This window comes from Thamnophis sirtalis, unplaced genomic scaffold, assembly GCF_051295495.1.
Source record: "Thamnophis sirtalis isolate CommonGarterSnake01/CBP01778 unplaced genomic scaffold, rThaSir2_p1.2 scaffold_6, whole genome shotgun sequence".
Classification (NCBI taxonomy): Eukaryota; Metazoa; Chordata; class Lepidosauria; order Squamata; family Natricidae; genus Thamnophis; species Thamnophis sirtalis.
In genome coordinates, this window is record NW_028261386.1 from 54,826,707 (window position 1) to 54,847,374 (window position 20,668).

Consider the following 20,668-nt stretch of genomic DNA (forward strand, 5'->3'; position numbering starts at 1 on the left):
AAAATCGGTGTGTTTATTTTCTCTGGTTAGTCTTCTCTTCTTTTTTTGAATGATGCAATACAGGTTATTCTTGGTTACAAGAGCAATTAGAACTGGGATTACCATTACTACGTGGTGTGGTCTTAAAAGACAATGTTAAGTGACTGCATAGCATAGCAGTGGAAATCCCGGTAATCCCAGTTGCTATTACAACCCCAGGATTGCTTTTCTCAGTAGGTGGGAAGAGATAGGAGTTCTAGGTAAGGCATGTGGGGGGATGAAGCAGTGGTGGGTTCTGGATCCGGTTGCAACCGGTATGGTTGCAATGGGGCCCAGTGTCCTCCACATGAACATGTGCAGCACACGCACACACGTGCACAGCATGCGCATGGATCCTACCCTCCAGTGATGCATCCTTGAGACTCCGCGATGCTCCAGCTGCTCAGCAGAGCATCACGCATGTGCTGTATGCACCGTACATGTGGGTGGAAGTACTAAAGAATTTAAAGACAGGTAAGGACGACGGGTGGGCGGACCCTCCGGAGCACCGTATGGAACAGTACCCGCTGCTCTGGGAAGGCACCGCTATGCCCGTATTGGGGTGTACCACCTGCTACCCACCACTGGGATGGAGGTGCTAGAAGTGGGTCCTGGGAAGGATAGGTGGGCAGTGTCTGGGCTCGTAGGTCTACAGGGTCTACAGCTACTCAGCCTCTTATCAGCATCTGTACAGAAGTCACTTCTGGATTTGGCTAGAGCTGAGCAAAGCAGCCCAGCAACACTTGGCAAAATGTGCATAAGCTTCTCCCAGCACCTGCAAGTGATGAAGAGGACACTCGGGAAGCTCTACAAGAGCACTACAAGTGAGTGCTGTGTAGTACAGATGTGCAGGTGTTTACTATGGAGTATGCGATCTCTGCAGTCCATAACAAGAGTTTCTCAGGAGAAAAGACATAGGCACACCTTACAGGAACAATCTATGACCTTCCCTATTGGATTCTCCATTTACTTTGCTTGTGGGAAGCTGGCAGGGAATATCACAAATGATGATCATATGATCACTGCTTGCTGCAATGTCATAATCACAAGCCAAGCACGTTAACACCTGGACTGCAATCATGTGACTGAAAGGCCTGCAACTTCACACACTGGTTGCAAATACTTCTCATTCAGCACCATTGTGATTTTTAACAGTTGCTGAACACATCGTTCTAATGAAACAACTACCCGGACTTCATATAATGTTTCCCCTGAAACATCATGATTCCCTTGCTTCAAAAGTAAGGTGAAGCAGCCATCTCACTTTTGGCTTTGCTGTGCTACTGTAAGAGATGGTGTCCCTGGAGAAGAGCTGGTGTGATGGGCTATAGTGAAAAGATAGTTTCCCTGGAGGGAGCATGTTCTAAAAAGGGAGGGGAAGACAAAAGGCAACACAATCCAGAGCTAGATAAGAGACAGAAGAAGATGATAAGAATAGTCACTCCCTGGAATCTCCAAAGGTATCTTGGTATCTATTGGAGTAAAAGTACTAAATGTTTAATCTGGCAAGATTATGTCTGCTGTGTGTAAACAAATAAAGAACAGAATTCTGTATGAATTGTTATATGGCAATCTTGGCCTTAGCATGACAGTTATGCAGCCTCTCTTCATCATCAGTACAGCAGTCACTTCTGGCTGGAGCTGAGCAAAGCTCTCTCTATTCAACCTTCCCCAGCAGCACTTGGCAAGTTGTGCATAAGCCTCTCCAAGCATCTGCATGTATGAGAGAGGAGATCCAGGAAACTCTGACACAATATGAATTGCCTCACAGAGGAAAATGATGTGCCACAAAGCTTCCCCCCCCCCGAAGTGAATCTAACACACTTTGCCCAGCCAAGGTTGTCACACAATTAAGGGTAGCATCTTTTTTGCAGATTTTCTCCGATGCAGGATTTTAAAATACACTTGTGTCCAAAGAAAACTCATTTTATCCTTCTAGTAATTACCGTTTTGGGTATATTTTCGGTTTCAGAAAATGTGTATTCCTTTGCAGATCTCTTACAGATTTTTGGCAAGAAAATGAGAGATACTGATGTGCTCGAGTGCTGACAATCAGTCTCATGTTGGGCTCTGTTTTGACAGACCTTATAAATCAATTTCCATAGAAAGCCATGGCAGATTTCCTTTTCATCCACAGTACCGTCTTTATATGTTTCACTAATGTGTTGGCATAAATGTAGGAAAATTAGACTCTTACATATGTAGTAAGAATTATTAATGCATTTTGGACATGGGTCTGTAATAAATCTTGTAAAAATACTCCAACACAATGTAAGTTTTTTTAAAAAAATATTTCTTCATTTTGAGGAGTCTATAATGGTATGCCATACAAGAAAAACACTCACCTTTTGGATGGTCGCAGCCAGACATAATAACAAAATGAATTCCAGCATCTTCAGAAAGAAAACAATCTGCCATAGATTGGAATAAACAGAGTGGATTTAAAATGACCTATATATCCCTGAGCAATACTAATGTAAGGTATCATCAGTGGATAACTATTATCTCTTTTTTATTTTATTTTGGCTGACACCAATCGGAATGTTTTGTCTTCTTTTAATTTCATGCAGCTTTCAATCACTTTCAGTCTATATTGTCTTCTGTATCTTTCTCCCAGCCTCCTTGAAAACCACCTAATTTCCCCACACACAGACGCTATAATGCTTTCCACTTCAATTTTAAAAAGAACATTATATTTTTAAAATACGCAAGTGAGATAAGTGCTCAGCTCTTCACAGCTAAATTTGTTCTGAAATGTATATTAGCGGAGAAGCCCCCCTATCAATTACTGTCTCCTTTTTGGGGTATTCTTTTTGTATGACTTTTCTCCCTTAAAGAGATCTAGTAACTTGATTATCTTATTCACATTGTTCTTAGGTGAGTGGATAGAATAGCAAAGAGTAAGTGGTAAGGCATTGTACCGCTTTCTCCACATCAAATGTAGGACAGAATTTTCAATCAATTCTATCTAGTCCACACACCATATACAATAATTACTCCCCCCCCTACTTGTCTGACTTTAAAGTTCATTTTTCCTTGATTTTTAAAATTTGTTTTTTTGCCCCTGGATATCTAATGCTATTATAGGTTTGGAATGTCTAATATCCCTCCTCAATGCCTTCTCCTACTCTTCACTTGAAATTTTATCAGTCTATAATGTTGGAGAAGTGCACATGCACCACAACCCGGAATAGGAGCTGCCTAGGGGGCATGTGGGTGCTGGAAAATGAACTTCTGCACACAAGCTAGTCTTCCGGTTACTGGCACGCATGCACGAACGGAAGTCAGTTGGCCAGCATGCATGCTCATGCCAGAAAACAGAAGACCAGCTGGCATGCATGCTAGAAACCCAGAACAGGAATGGACAATGCCACATGGTCCAGGTGACATGGGTCTGCATGCCACTTTGGGCACGTGTGCCATAGGTTTGCCCTCATGAGTCTATAAAATCCTTCAGTTTTGAAAGACAAACCCATCCGCCCCTTAGAGTCTGAACATTTTCCTGATTATCACAACAATCGTAGGACAAGGTGCCACTCTAATGAGAACTGGTGCTGGACCTGCCTGGATGCGACGTAAGTTTGGCAGAAGAAAGCCTGGGTGATCTCATATTGCCTGAACACTGCTAGCTAGCTAGTGCAAAGCTATGGTGCACCATGGATAGCATCCATGCACAAACAAAAAACTTAGGCTGTCAGAACTATTCTGTGGTAAAAAGCATTGTAGATTTCCCTTCCCTTTCTTTTTTTAAGCACCATATGCTTAAAAAGGAAACCACCAGTGGGACAAAGAACTGTCATGAAATTACAAATTCATTCATGCAAAAAGTCAGGACAAACCTTGAACAAGGACATTCTCCCCCATTTTGGAAGTTTCCAAGATCACAGGCATGTTTAACTAGAAGGAAAAAGTAGATTTATCAAAAATCCTTATCCTTCACTCTGCAAGGGGATACCCATTTTACCTTGTATTGGTTGAAGCAAGCAATCTATTTTGGAGTCCACAATGTCTCTCATTGTCCTGTGCATTTCATTTGTTTTTATTGGTTAATTATACTAAAACTAAGTATGCTTCTCTCTTTTTATACTAAATAAATTTCAAAAAAGAGATTAAAATGCAACAATAAAACAAAAGAAGAAAATAGGAGATGGGAACAAAAGGGAAATTTAAAAAGTGACAAAAATAGGTAAAATAAAAAAATACTTCCAACTTTCTTCAATAAGCATACAGATATACATACCATGCTTCTCTAATTATTAATACTGTTGACAGTTCAACTTATACTATGGCCATTCATTGTTGATATTGGAGATCATTGAATTTCCTGCTTCCATTCACTTAAGAATTAGTTGCTCCCTGTTCTGTCCCAAGCCTCTACAATATATACGGACGCAGACTTGACTGTCTGCCACAACCAAGGAGGGAGATAAGCAACCCCTTGGTTGGGAGCCCAGAAAGCTATCTCTATGAAACAAGGCTTGAACTCACGAAATTATCCCAATCTTTCTCTATGGCTGGATCAGTAAATTGTTGTTTTCTGCAAAATTTCCCTCCCGTTCCCCTACCTATAAGCTTTCAAATCAGTAGCCACCTGTTCCTATTTCTTTCTGTGAGCCTTTTTCCAAAGCTGCTCCCTCCTCCTCACAGCCCTACACATATGTATGTCAGGGACAGCCTCCTTCTGTTCTTCCTCACTGCTCCCTGACTCAGATGCCACCTGGTAGCCAACCGGCCTTTCTAGTCCCTGCTCTGACTCCGAACACCTCCCAGAGTCTTCCTCAGCCTCCAGGGCAGTCCCATATCGTTCATCACTGTCAGATTCCACCAACAGCTCAGCCGGCCACTGTTGGGCCACAACACCCCCCCTCTCCAAAATAGAATTTCAACTTTTAATCTTGAATCAACCAAGATGCTCACTTTATTTTCATGGGGCAAAATCTTCTTAAAATTCTCTACTGTGTGTATTACACTTAGGAGTTTTGTCTCAGCTTTAGTTTTGCCATTGCAAACTGCAGTATCTACTGGAGGTTGGCTCATCTTGAAAAAACAAAGAGAGGAAGCTCATTAGTAATTGTCCCATGGGCTATAGATTACACCAGGAAGTCAAAAGAGAACCTGAAGGAAGGCACTTTAGTGCCCTTTTTAAATGGATAAACAACATTTCTCAAAATACAAAATCCAGCAGCAACATCCTGAGCCCAACACTATTCTGCTTTCAGTAGCGTGAGGCTCTTCCAGCTGACACTCAGCCAGCAGGGGGATTCCAGCAAAGGAATTAAAACAGAAGAACTATACTTGTAGCGGTAACTAAGCCTCATCTGCCATGTTGTAGTTAAGCTTGCTCACATTTGCCATGGGCCAGGTTGTAACTGCAGGTTCTTCAGAGAAACTAATTCATATCTTACTGTCATATCAAGCCTCTCAAATAAAGGCCCCTTCCTTTGTACAAGAGAAGAGCTGTGCTTTTAGGAGTGTTTTGGAATGACACATTGCCTACAGCAGGCCTAGAACTGCTCTTACTCATGTAACCTAGCTGGCTGCAGCAGAGCTGAAAAATAAGTGCTGATTAAGATTTATCAAACTTGATTAAGATTTTTAAGTTCAATTGCAGTATGTAGACAAGAGGTTAGTAGAGTTACACTACTTTTAAGGCTGGCCATCCTAACATCTAAGAATGAAACTTTAGATAATAGCAATAGCAATAGCACTTAGACTTATATATCACTTTACAGGGCTTTACAACTTTCTCTAAGTGGTTTACAGAGTCAGTATATTGCCCCCAATAATTTGGGTCCTTGTTTTACCCACCTCAGAAGGATGGAAGGCTGAATCAACCTTGAGCCTGGTGAGATTTGAACTGCCAAATTGCAGGCAGCCAGCTGCCAGCAGAAGTAGCCTGCAGTACTGCACTCTAACCACTGCACTACTGTGGCTCATAATCCCCTAAAGATCAAATGTAAGGTAAGGGGAATAGATGGCAGAAAGGATGAGGTATACAGACCAAGCTTGTTTTGGGAAAACACAGAGTGTAGCCAAGAAGACATAAACCCCACAGGTTTGGCTATTGCACAGGAGTCATTAGATTTTTTTAAAAAAGGAAAGGAAAGACAAGGTTATTAGGCACATACATCATTAAGGGCAGAGGTGGGTTGCTACCATTTTGGACTGGTTCAGGTGAACCGATAGTGGTTTGGTGGCCTGGATGATTGGAACCGGCAGCAACCCAGGCCTGCCACGCCTCTGAACTGGTTCTCTGGTCAGCGCGGCATGTTTCCCACCCCTTTTTAACGTTCTGCACATGCACATCTATTTTTGGGCAACTGCACATGCACCGTGCGTGTACTGAACTGGCAGTAATGCCGGCAGCAACCCACCCCTAGTCAAGGGCATGCTCCTCTGCAGTAGAAATATTAACTTATGAGGAAGTCTAAGTAAAGCAGCTCTAGCAGAGCTTTCCCATCTCAGTGTTACAAGGGAAAGGGTGGGAAAAACAGTGAAGCCAAAGCTTAATCGGATGGAAAAAGAGAAGATTGTTCACAGGATTGAGCCCAGAAGGAGGCTGGAGGAAAACTGCATTAATGGAAGATTCAGAACCCATGGGAAAAGACTAAAAATAGCAGACAGGCAGCAGAAGGAAAATTTGAGACAAGAAGATATGCGGAGAAAAATGCCCACAAAAAGATTAGAGAAACCCATGGGAGAAAAAGGGAAGCTGAATCAGGACAAAATTCTGGGCAAAGAGGAGGGGGGAAGGAGCATGGGTTTCCCCCCCCCTGACTTTCCCTTTTGCTCAGGCTTTAGGACTTAAGCAAAGCAAATGTCATTATCTGCCATTGTCTTTCTGTTTATATTGACCTTCACTGTTAGGCATAGGGGCAGGAAAAGGTTGGTTTCTAGCCTTAGTTTTAGAAGCCTATTCAGCCTGTACAAACTCACAGTCTGCTGTTGGCTTTAATGATATGAGTAAAATTGTAAGACCTCACAGTTAGAATTTGGATATTTTTCCTTTAGGGATTTATAGGAGAGAATTGCTGCTTAGAAATACAGGCAGATACTTGACTTACAACAGTTTGTTTAGTGACAATTTCAGGTTCCAGTGGCACTGAAAAAAGTGACTTTTGAGATTTTCACTGTTATGACTGTTGCAGCATCTCCATGGTCACATGATCAAAATTCAAACACTTGGCAACTGGCTCATATTTATGATGGTTTCAATGTCCCAGAGGTCATGTGATCATCTTTTGCAATCTTCTGACAAGGAAAGTCAATGGAAAAGCCAGATTCACTTAACAGCCATATTACTAACTGAACTGCCGCAATTGTTACTATAATCTGATCTGAAATCTGATCTGCTTCTTCCAAAGCTCCTGGTGTTCTGAATCTACAACCTTCTCAATAACTCTCTCTAAAAAATGAAAATTTGAGACTGCAGGAGATAAAAGTTTCTATATTGTTAGATACAAGGATGGCCTCTTGAGGAGGGCACAGACTGAAACGTCCCACAAAGAAACATTCATCGCTGCTTGGAACTAATGCATGCCATCCAGTGGTGGGTAACATACCCTGTAGCAACCGCTACGCTATGCATGGGGCTGGGCATCCTAGTCAGGCATGAGCACTGCGCAGACTTGTGAATGCCACTGCCCTGCGACACCCAGCTGTTCGTCAGAGGTCGTGCAGGTGCCATGTGGTGTGCACGTGTGTGCAATTGGCTGGTCATGTTATAAACAGCCATGGAATCGGGGCGGGCAGGTGGGCCAAACAAGCTTCATTCCGAGCTACTACCAGTACAGCTGTATTGGGCTGTACTGCCCGGAACCCACCACTGATGCCATCTCCCAGGAAGCCTTGATTACCTGGGGGTAAGGGCCAAGGATCTAAAACACAGCTGGCAGAGCTCATAGCTCCAAGGACCTTGTCACTTCCACAGCATTAACCAGGTGAAATTCTTCTTAGGGAGTTAATACTCCCCTAAAGAGTCAGCTGTTTAGGTTCAGGAATATGGGAGACTAGATAGATATTTTACAGATATATATGGATATAAATAGAAATAGTTAGAGGAATTACAGCAGCACATTAGTAGCAGCACTATGAAAAGTTATCAGATCATCTATAATTTGAAATGACAGTCAAGACATACATAGTTCATCTGTATATGAACTAGTTGCTTTGGAGAGTTATCCCTGTTTCTCTTCATATCAGTCTCCTACTTTGAGTTATATATATCTTTTAAAAGTGTATAGTTTGGAGAAATGAAATGTGTCGCTTTGAATTTTTGAAAACACATTCGATCACAGATTTGTTAAGTATAATGTTAGCTTTCATATGTGGAAGATCTCCAAAGTGCATTGTAAAAAACAATATAGAATAATATTGAAGGGAATGGCTTAGAACACTAGGTAAAGAAAGGAACATGCTTTGCAACTTTCTGTTCAAAGAAACATAATTATAAAGGTATTATTTGTGCTTCTTAGACTATCTAACCCTGCTACTGATCTTATTTGATTCCTGCTAGAATATTTGTCATTACTTACTTGCACAGCTGGGGTTTAGGCCCAATTCAATTTGTTTCCAAATGCCTGATCAGTCACATTACTTATTTTTATTTGTCAAGGGTTTTCCCCTAAAAACCCAATTTATATTGAATTAAAAGGCTGAATTGACAGCCTAGGAAAAGAAAGTGTTTTCACCTCTCTTCAGCTATAGTGTTTGTATTCAAAGCAATCACCCACAAAAGCAAGACATATAAATACACCCATTTAATCACCAACATGCAAATATGTTGTGATGGGGACATGACTTCACAACTAACAAAAAGAACAATGCAAATAAGAAACAAAGTATTTCAAGCCTTTTATGTGTATGAATCAATTAGCTATATTCTGCAGGACAACAAGAAGTCTCTACTACACATCCTGCAAATACTTATTTCAAATGTTCATTGAAATACAAGCAGGAGGCTGCATTTTTCAAGGAATTTAAAACATTCTGCGGACATCCTTATTATCGAAATATTTTGTGGAGGGTTGTCTCTTTAATAACTGGTCTCAGGGAAGCAGGGATCATAGTCAACATGAAAAAAATTATTAGAGTTCATGGTCAATCACTGAGGCCAAGCTCAAGTAAAACATTTCCATTGCTCTGAGTGAGGTAACAAAAATATTAATGTTGTCCAGGTAATTTGTCTAGCAGACGGTTGGATTAGAAGACCTCCAAGGTCCCTTCCAGCTCTGTTATTTTGCTATTCTGATCAAACTGTGGTTCCTTTATTTTCCTGCAATAAGATAGCAAGCATTTTTTTCATTAATTCCAAGTCTTGCTGGAATCTTACAACATATCGCTATGATGATCCAGGTCCCAACCCACCCCTCCATTATCAAATAGTCAACTGTGGCATGATCCAAAGAAAACCATCAACCTAACTTCTTACAAAGGTATTTGGCATCTTGAATTTTGTTCCCCCCAATATTCAATGCTTGTTATTTTCCTTCCAAACAATCCCATACTGTTTCATAAAGAGATGCCAAATACCTTTAAACATTGAAGGACTGGTTATTTTGACCATGCCACACAGTGGTGGGATTCAATTTTTTTTACTACTGGTTCTGTGGGTGTGTCTTGGTGGGAGGGGAAGGTTACTGCAAAATCCCCATTCCCTCCTGATCAGCTGGTTTTTGGGAGACGGAGAATAGATGGGGAGGGGCCAGTCATAGGTGGTATTTACTGGTTCTCTGAACTACTCAAAATTTCCACTATCGGTTCTCCAGAACTGGTCAGAACCAAATGAATGCCACCTATGATGCCACAGTTAGCTTTTGTTTGTCAAATTAGAAATCCAGTTTTACTTTTACAGTGGAAATTTTTCTCTGTTAGTTTTTTTTTTTAATGCATGCGACTGAGATGTGTCCTGGAAACATACTTCATATAAACTGCTGTTCTTTTCCATTCTTTGTGTTATGACATCGGACATCATGAGGACATGCAACGATGGCATAGTTTGGATGATTAGTCATGCTAAATGGATACATGCAAAAATATAAATAACTTGTAATCAATCCGGCTTTCAGTTATAAAAATATTAAACTTTGATGAAATAAGCACCAGGATCATTATGCAGTCAAGAATTAAGAGCTGTCTAATTTGGTTTATGAGCTGACTGGCTTTGCATTTTAATGGCACTAGTAGAAAAGAAGAGTTACAGTTCAAGATATTTTTCAAAGGCCTCTCAAAATTTTCCACTCTCTTTCAGTTCAGCACTAATAAATAGCTACTTTCTATATTTTCTAGAGCTACAACATTATTTAACAACCATATCACTATCACTACATAGGGGTGGGTGGTTATTGCACCTCCAACTTGCAAGATATGTCAGGTTGTCACATTTCCTGGATTGTCATGTTTGGTGGCAACAGTGGGAGGCAGAAGAGATTCTTCACAGTCCAGATTCTCCTCTTCTTGAGTGCAGTGCATAGCTAACATGTTTGCTTCCTATAGAGTAATACCTTTTAGTACATGATTGCAATTTCTGTGGCAATCACTTTCTGTAGTCATTGAAGTTCCAATAGAAAAATGTTTTCCAGTTTTAGAACTATTACTAAATCTTAATCTGGATACATGAAAATCTAGAGCTAAGGGTTGCTTTTGTGGAAAAGGATCAACTCCCTTTCTAGAGGTTTCTTGTTATCTTAAGAGCAGTAAGAATGTACATATAGGACATGAATAAGGTCACTCTTCAGTCTAATTAGGAAAAAGCTAACCTGACTCCAATTGCCAATACATCTATTAAAGAATTCAACATAAGGATGCCAACAATACTTAACTATACATCTCTGCCACGGCAGTCTAAGTGATACTGTCAATATTCTGTCCTGGTACTTGCAGGCTTGGGTACCTTGGATGAAGAAGGCCAGGCTGTGATGTAACTCTGGAAAGAATAAGTGATTGTGGATTTTGAGGCTACCTTATCCCAACACTAGAATTTTTCATCTTTAGTACTGAGAGATCAAAGAATAGGTGGTAAGCGTAGCCTCGGGGTCCTTTGCATAACTCAATTTTGGGAAACAGTGATGTCTGTTTGGGACCAGAAGGCTCTACTTGAGGTTGCTCAGTGGTGGGTTCCAGATCCCGTTGCAACTGGTACAGTGCAATGGGGCTGGGCATCCCCCACATGAATGTTCACAGTGCACATGCTCACATCCATACTTACTGCCCATGACACTCCACGATGCTTCCGTGATGCTCCAGCTGCTCAGCGGAGCATTGCACAGGTACCCTATGCTCCGTGCACGTGTGCAGAAGTCCCAAAAACCTCAAATACCAGTATGGACCGTGGGCGGGCAGGTGGGCCCTCCAAAGCACTGTACCATAATGGTACCTGGTGCTCCCAGCAGGCACTTGTACACCCTTACTGGGGCGTACCGGTTTTAACCCACCACTGGGTTGCTCATACTTTAGTCACCTCTTGGTTGTATTATTGCAATTTGTGGCATATGGGTACACCCCTGAAGACCATTAAAGCTGAATCTGATCCATAATGTAGTGGTATGGGTAGTCATGGGCAACCATGTAATACCTGTACTTCATGTGCTGTGTGCTTCCCCAGTGACTGAGTGGGCAGAAAAAATAAACATGAGAAATAGGAGGAAGAGCCACAATCAAAACAACAGTCAGATAAAGAAATATGAGTTAGGGTCAGAAATGTAATGAAAACATCGCAGACAAGAAGCCTCCATAGTTCTTACAAAGTTAAAAGGAGAGAGGAGAAGACTGCATTCAGATATGAAAGATTATGTTACTATAACTTTGTAACAAATAGTATGTGTGACTCCTTGGTCAACCTGATAATGCTGCCAAGTTTGATTCTGGATGTAACTCATGATATTGGTGACCACTTATTTTTTGATATAGCACTAGATTATTTTCAGGACTGCCTGTACCCAATTGTTTTTGCCTCCCCACACTTTCAGTAGATTGGGTCTCCTTGATATCAATTTATTGAAATAATGACATCTGATGAAACCTAGGAATCTATTCTATTGTGGTGCCTGTCTGTGCAATCATCTCTCCTCTGAGATTTGATTGTCTCAGAACCTGCTAGCCATTTGAAAAGCTTTGAAGACCTGGTTGTTCCCTCAGGGCATTAAGTCTTTGGAGACAGGGTATATATTGGTGTGTCCTTATTATGTACTATGTTGTGGTTCTGGTTTTGGGCCTTTTTTATTTTGGAAGTAATAAATAAATAAATACAGAACATGAATTATGTCTCTGATGAATGTTAAAGTTTATCAAGGGGATGATGTTTCTTACAGTAAGCATAAAGAATGGACATTTTCACCAAAAGGTACTGTATTAAGCCTTCCTTCCTTCCTTCCTTCCTTCCTTCCTTCCTTCCTTCCTTCCTTCCTTCCTTACTCCCTCCCTCCCTCCCTCCCTCCTTCCCTCCCTCCCTCCCATCTATAGGGTCTGGGTGACATGCAAAATAATAATTATGATGATAATACAAAACGTAAAACAATAAAATAAAAAACAGAAAAAGTATAACAGTAACACCGGCCCCTCCCCAAGATACATGTCAAAGACAGCCAACTTAAATCAACAGCATGGTGGTAAAGCTCTATCATCGTACACATTAACTTCTTTGTTTAGTTATCTTCATTTGCTTAGTCAACCTTTACTTCATTCTGATGATTTTGACTCTAAACAATTAATTAACAAAATTAATTATGTTTTGTATACTGTTGGTTACTTATTCCTTTCGATCTGCCCCAAAGTAATTTGGCTTTTACTAAACTGCATGCATTTAACCACTTAATAAAGCCAGTCAGATTTCAATAGCATCCCTCATGTTTTCCTATACACAAGTACGCCCTCATGTGAATCACTGAGATTTCAAGGAAACCACAGAATCAGCACTAAGCCTTAATGGTCTGATGCACTATTGCCTACATCTTGACTGCAGATTCAAAAGACTGGGAATACATAGGCTGTTATTTTGATTCTCGATGCTTGGCCAATGTTGTGCTAACTAACCATCCTCTCTGTCTCTAGGTAATGAAAAAACAAGAATCTAATAAATAAATGAAACAAACTTTTCATGAATCAGTGTTATTTTGAAATATCATCTGCCAGAAGAGACTCAGATGAAGCCTGTGTGGCAGAAATAGGCAGATTCTTTTCTTGTTCACCATTCCTGACTAGGAAAAAAAAATGCAAACATCAGCATATGTTTGGGAATGCCACATATGAAAATACCACAGAATGTGGTTGTGTCTAAAAAAAGGGACTTATATAGGGATCGTCCTGTAAATTACATAGAAAATGAATTGCTCTTGCTCTTTAACTCTCTTTCTCTCTCTTCCCCCTCCACTCATAGACTTTGTCTCCATAGAATTGCAGCCTTAATTTAATACTGTATAGGAAATCATTTTGAAAGCATGAGAGAGAAAAACCTATTTCATTTCCATTCTTCTTTTTCCTCTGTTACATGACAATCAATGTTAGCCTTTAGGGAAGTACTTGAGCAGAAAACTGGTGAAGCAAAATGGTTTTGCCCTCTAATGTGAACTTCAGAAAATTTCTATAGAAAGATCTTTCATATGGAAGATGAAAGAGAATGTTTCCTTTGTACAGAATCCTGCTTGCTTTCTGGATCTAGTACTTTTTAAAAGAAAGCTGGGTCATTCATCTGTTCTTTCCATTGAGAACATCTACTGTATATCATTGCCATTCTTTTTCCCATTCCACCGTTCCGCTTTTACTCGTCTGACACATGCCACAGCACCTGGAAAATTCAGTGTCTGTTCCCATTTGTGTTCCCAGCATTCCCTTGTGATTTCGTTTGGAGTTCAGACAAAATGATGATACTATTATTGACAGTGATAAAGTTAAAAAGGGGGGGGAAACGGCAAACCCAATGGACTCTTCACATTATCACAAGTGTTATGAAAAAAGAAGATTCATGATAGCTTTACAAACTGAGAAAAAAATAGATAATATTGTATGGCCATACCTGCGAATAATAGGGAGAGATTTTATTTAGTCTTCTTAGATTTCCATCTAATGTTTAGGACTGTGCAAAATTTCTTTTCTGAATAAACAATGCACTGGTATCATTTTGAAAATTCTCCTTCCCATCATTGTTTGTTTATTATAATATTACTCTCTGTAACACATTTATATCTTCCTGTGAAAATCTGAGAGACAAATATCAAAAAGGTGATGATGGGATTTTTTTTTGTTCATCATCATCTCTGCATCCTTTTCTATAGTAAATTATTAGTTACAGTGATAAATAGAGGCTAGAGGACAAAAATGTATTGAAAGCAAGCATACTGCATTTTAAGGTAGAGCAGCAAATATTTATAACATAGGTGTCAAATGTTGGAGCTGGTGTTATTATTGACATATGGTTATTACAACATTAGCACAGATAATACTGTACTTGAGCAAATTTGTTCATCTTTTGCAATTTTGTTTTGGTATAACCTTGCAAGAGATTGAGGCGAGCTCTTTACGTTTCTTTGTTTTTAAACATTCTGCTATGTCCTTCATCTACAGAACTGGATTTCAGGGCCTGCATTGTGAACATTATATAAGAATAGTAAAATTACAATAAGATGTTGATTCATACATGTGAGGGACTAAGAGAGGACTCATCTTCTCTTTAGTGGATTACAATGTAAGTAAAGTAAAACACCATGACTGATCTAAAGAATAAATAAATAGTGCTCCCTGTGGACTACTGAATGGGAAACCATAAAGAATCCTGGGACTGTAGGCTAGACTGGGCTGCTGTATGAAAATGTAGTGGAAATATTCTGCCAATAATCCATTAAGTCATCTACAGTTGAGCTTAGCTCAATGGAATATTTACTTGATAAATGTTCTGCTGATATAAAGCATTTATGATTGTAAGATGACCAGAGTTACCCTGTGGTAAGATGGACAGCCAATAAATTTTGTAAGTAAGTAAGTAAACATATAAACAAACAAACAAATAAATAAAGCAATTTACCACGAAGCATAGCTGGACACGAAATGTTGCAAGTGCATAGACTGTGAAGAAAAAGACTGTTGAAAGAATATCTGAAGGACAGTGAAGAAAATGCATCGAAGCTTGTATACCATGAAAAGTTACTGAATGCCAAAGAGACCTAATTGGCCTGCTACAATTTATCTGCAAGCAAGAACTGGTGGGACCACAAAATAGAAAGTAATAGAAAATGAAGAAACCAAAATGCTATGGGAATTTAGAATTTAAACAGACAAACACTTGCCACCTAACACACCAAACCTAACAATTGTTGATAAGAAAGACCAAAAAAAGTGTAGATAGTGGACAGTATCTGGAGACAGCAGAATAGTGGAGGAAAAGCTGAAGAAAATCACAAAATAGAAAGATCTGCAAGTAAAAGTAAGAGGATTGTGGAAAATGAAAGCAAACATACATAATAATAGGTATTTGGGGTGAAGTTCAGAGGTGAGTTGCCTGGTTTGGCTGAACCAGTAGGGTCGGTGGCAGGAAACTCTGGGCACCCGCCCAGATGCTTCTGTGCATGCACAGAAGTGTTGCGCATGCACAGAAGTGTTGAAATCATCATCTGGCTGATTGTGCATCTGGCTGATTGTGCAACTAACCATAATAATAACTCAATTATAAAAGTTTGCTTTCTTACAACTGTAGAACAGCAGTTTCTGCCTCTCTCTTTCCATTCTCACAGTATTCATTTTTTAATAAAATAACTGCCAAACTACTTAAAATATAAAAAGAACATTTGAGGAATTGGGTATGTCTAATTTAATGAAAAGAAGGACTAGGGGTGACATGATAGCAGGGTTCCAATATCTCAGGGGTTGCCACAAAGAAGAGGGAGTCAAGCTATTCTCCAAGGCACCTGAAGGCAGGACAAGAAGCAATGGATGAAAACTAATAAAGGAGTAGAAGCAACCTAGAACTAAGAAGAAACTTCCTGACAGTTACAATGATTAATCAGTGGAATAACTTCAGAAGTTGTGAATGCTCCAACATTGCAAGATTTTAAGAAGAGATTGGACAACCATTTGTCTGAAGTGGGGTAGGGTTTCCTGCCTGAGCAGTGGGTTGGACTAAAAGACCTCCCAGGTCCCTTCCAATTCTATTATTCTGTTCTGTTCAATTTCTGTGCACCCATCCTATTATGTACATACCTACTTGTCTACCTTCCTCTCACTAAAAGCATGTATGTACCTTTACTTTATTGCATGTTATACTTAGTTTGGATCAATTTTTTTTCTATGGTGCTTTCTGGTGCTCTCAATTTCTTAATCCTTTCTTCTGGATATACTTCATGGCACCACACCAGTGGTGGGTTCCGGATCTGTTGCAACTGGTATGGTTGCAATGGGCCCCAGCGTCCTCCACATGAATCCGCATGGCATGCGCATGCGTCATACCTTCTAGCAATGCCTCCGCAAGCCCCCACAATTATACAGCTGCTTGGTGGAGTGTTGCACAGGTGCTGTATGCGCATCCATGGAAGTGCTGAAGGCTTTAAAGGACAGGTAAGGAGCTCGGGCAGGTGGGTGGGCCCTCCAGAGCACCATACCGGAACGGTACCCAGTGTTGCGGGCAGGCTTTGGTACACCCGTACCGGGGTGTACCGCCTGCAACCCGCCACTGCACCACACTGATATTCATTGCTAGTGACCAGATTTTTATATCATGTCTTCCTAGTTTACAATTCCCAAGACCAATAGTGAAGGAAGTTGAAACCATGAGTAAATACCATCTTAATTATAAACTTGAAAATGTAGAGTTATGTACAAATGCAAACATAAGTACTGTTAATCTTATGATTCATTTATCTGGTTGCAAAGATGGGGAGATGGGGCAGAAGAAAATGGAAAAGGGAAGATTTGTAATCATTTCCTTGCCTCTATTTTTTATTTGCTCTTAATTACTGCTGATCTGCATTTTCTCTCACAGGGAGAATGGGAATGGAAATCAGACAAACAGTATATAGTAAAAAGTTAACGGCTTCTTCTCCTGCTGATTTTGAACTGTCAATCATTGCAGCCCAGGGGGCCTGACCAATCAGCCTATGAGTTATTGTTACATACATTTCCCAGTTCCAGAGCCTTGCAAGCATATTTTGCAAGCAAGTTGCTTCTTAATTAAAGTAAACTTTGCTCTCAGCATTGGCCAGTTCTTGTTGGGAGCTTATCATTGAGGCAAATAGTCCTGCAATGTGAATGTTTTGATGTATTGGTTTCTAGGTTTATAAATAGTTAAGTGTATGATCTGAATTAATGTAATAAATAAAACATCTGTTCTGTCTCCCTTGTTATAGTTAGCATCTTTAAGGTCAAAAGCAGGAGCTGGCATCTAAGTGGGTGTGGTTTAGGCAGTGGTGGGATTCAAATACTTTAACAACAGATTCTCTGCCCTAATGACCAGCTGGGTAGGCATGGCTCGGTGGTCATATGAATGTGTAGGCGGGACCAACTCAACATCAGTCAGGTCGATGGGTGCTTCACCTTAGCTGTTACAATGTAATAAGGGCTAAGAGGAGAGGCAGTTTCTGTAAGCAGGGCAATAAAGATTAGGCTTGAAACAACAACAGAATGTTTCCTTCCTGCCTTCCTTACAGGATTAGCCCTGTAAAGTGGAAAAAAACAAAATGAGATTTCTTCCAACAGCTGGTTCTCCGAACTTCTTAGAAAGTTAACAACCGGTTCTCCCGAATAGGTGCAAACTGGCCGAATCCCACCACTGGGTTTAGGGTCAGGAAAACACGCCTTCACTATTTTCCAACCTGGCAGTTACAGCTTCTATTTTATACTGTAGCAGCACACATGTGTTCAAATCGACAAATGATCCATTGCATTCTAGTAAGCTCCAACCCTACATTAGCACTCAGCATTGATGCATTCAGTCCTTACAGCTTCTCTTTTTTCTCAAGGTACAAGTTCATTGCACAATTACAAAAAGAGAGAGAGAGAGAGAGAGAGAGAGAGAGAGAGAGAGAGAAGAAGAAGAAGAAGAGGGAGAAGAAGAAGAAGAAGAAAGCCCCAGGACAGTAACATTTTTTTAAAGTGACATAATGCATTCATTCATCCATTCTAATTTCACTTAGAGAAAGGGAAAATCTGAAGGTGAGAAACATCCCTTTTGGTTTGCAGCCTGGGGTGAGCAAATCATTTGTCTTAAGAAATGCTTTCCCTTGACTTGAAATGATTTCCAAGGGAACACAACAATTGTCCTCAAAAAAGAACATGCAGGCTTTTCTAAGCTGATTTGTCTCAGGTCTAATCAGGTGCTGCTGGCTGTTCCAGCATAATTATTAGAAATGGAAATTGTTTTGATTATGGAAATGGTTCTCAGAGGATTTCCACTGATTTTTTAAATTTGTGTCAGGAAATCCTCTATTCTGTATCTACAGCACTTATGAACCCCATTTTAATTTGTGATCAGATAAAATGGTGACAGAACTAAATGTGGCTTGCCAACTATATATAACTAAGGGAAACCAATCTAACTACCCATATTTCAGAGGAACCAATCTTGCTACCTATCTGAATTAATGTAATAAATAAAACATCTGTTCTCTCTCCCTTCAGAAAAAAACTGAAGAACACCTATTGGTTTTTGACTGTGTTTCCCCAGTTATCACACTCAGTAAGTAAACTGGTTTCATCTATGTCTTACAGAAGAATTGGATTCCCAGCAATCGAAAGTATCTTCTGTTAAGATAACATCATACCCTTTGCTATTGATTGATTGTGTGTCATCCAACATTATTCCCGTCACCAGTATAACTGAATCTATCAATCTTGCTGCTGGTCATCTCCTTCTTCTCTTTCCTTCCATCTTTCCCAGGATCAGTCTTCTCCATTTAACTAGATCTTCCATAATGTGTCTGAAATAAGATAATTGAGCCTGACCACTTGTGCCTTAAGTGAGAACTCTGGATCATTTATTTGATGATCCATTGGTTTGTTTTCTTGGCTGCCCACACTCTTCTCAAGAGTCTTCTCCAACATCATAGTTCAAAAGTATCAATCAATACACTTCCTAGTGAGTTATGAGTATGGCATTAACATACACACATGCCCAGGTTCCCAACAGATTTGATTTGGAAGTACACTATTGTGAATAGACTAGTGAGCTTAAAAATAACCAATTTATGACCCCAAGACCTCATGTGATGCTGTCCACAAACCTGAGTTTAGTTTCAAGGCTTGAAATTGTAATTTTAATGTATGATTTTTAAACTATTCAATACAATGCAAGTGACCACATTACCTGGATTTAATTACATTTTAATTGACATTTAGTTTTAAATCAAATGAAATCTAGTTTCTCCTCTTAGCTCTACCTGACAAGGAAGGCCTGCTCAATTTTTTTGAATGTAATACTTGGAGCACCATTCAAAAAGCCTTTAAGCAAGATAGAAGAACTAATAAAAGAAAAGCAGAAGCATCTATCGTTTGTTATTATTAATTGGATGCTTTTCTTCTGCACACCTATCCCTTCCCACCCACTTTTATTTGTAAGATGATTAAGCCAATAGAAGATCCTTATACCTTGAGAATTGCCATTTTTCATCTTTATTAAAATCCTGAAATGACGAAGATACTGTTTAATGAAAATTGAGGAGATGATGATTTATGAACTACTAGGAATAACAAGCTGGGTATCAAGGACTGATGAACTCTCCCCAGGTAGCTATCAATGAGTTTTCATAAGAATGCACCATTTGTCTGCATAAGCACTTTTTAAAAAAAGTTATATTAATCTACTGGTGAGAGGAAGATAATAAAGATTTTTTTCTTGTCATCTATGTGTCAAGCACTATATCCCATCTCTGAATAAGTTTCCCAGCAAACAAGCAAACCTATATGAAAAAATTGGAGCTGAACAGTCTTTGCGCAGCATTACAGATGCTTATCCAGATGTTTAGAAGGCACATCATATGGACATCTTACTGAAGCTAAGTGAATATGGTTCTGGTACTGAAAAGTGGCCAGTGCTGTCAAATTTACTTTAGCTGAATTTCTCATTTTGTCAAATACAAAGTTCATCTGAGTTAGTTACAAATTTGACAAATGAAATCCTTTGCACAAATATTTCTATCCTTTTTATGTACAGTACCTCTCACTTAACTCGTTACATTTTTGTAAATATTATTCCTAGCACACACACTTTTTGTAAGGAAGTGTTTTCCATCAGGAAGTACATTTTATTTTTTATGCATATTTCCATTTTAGTTATTATTTTAGCAATGGCCCTTAAAAGAATGGCGTACATCATTATGTGTATTTTGAATTGTTCGAGATCAGGATTTCCACACTTGGAAAATATAAGATTTGTGGACTTCAATTGCCAGTTTTTTTTCAGCCAGCCATGCTGGCTGGGGAATTCTGAGAGCTGCAGTCTACAAGTCTTAAAGTTGCCAAACTTGGAGACCCAGCCTAGATATTTAGAAGATCCCAGATCAGCATATTACTCAAACATTCTGATGGACTGAAACTAATAATTCTGGAGAGGGAATCCACATAGGAATTTCATATATGCTGTGCTAAATTTGTAGAAAAGATGTGATCATAAATGCAATAAAAATAAGAATAGATGAATTGGGCATCTCCAAGGCACTGCTAAAAATATAACTTA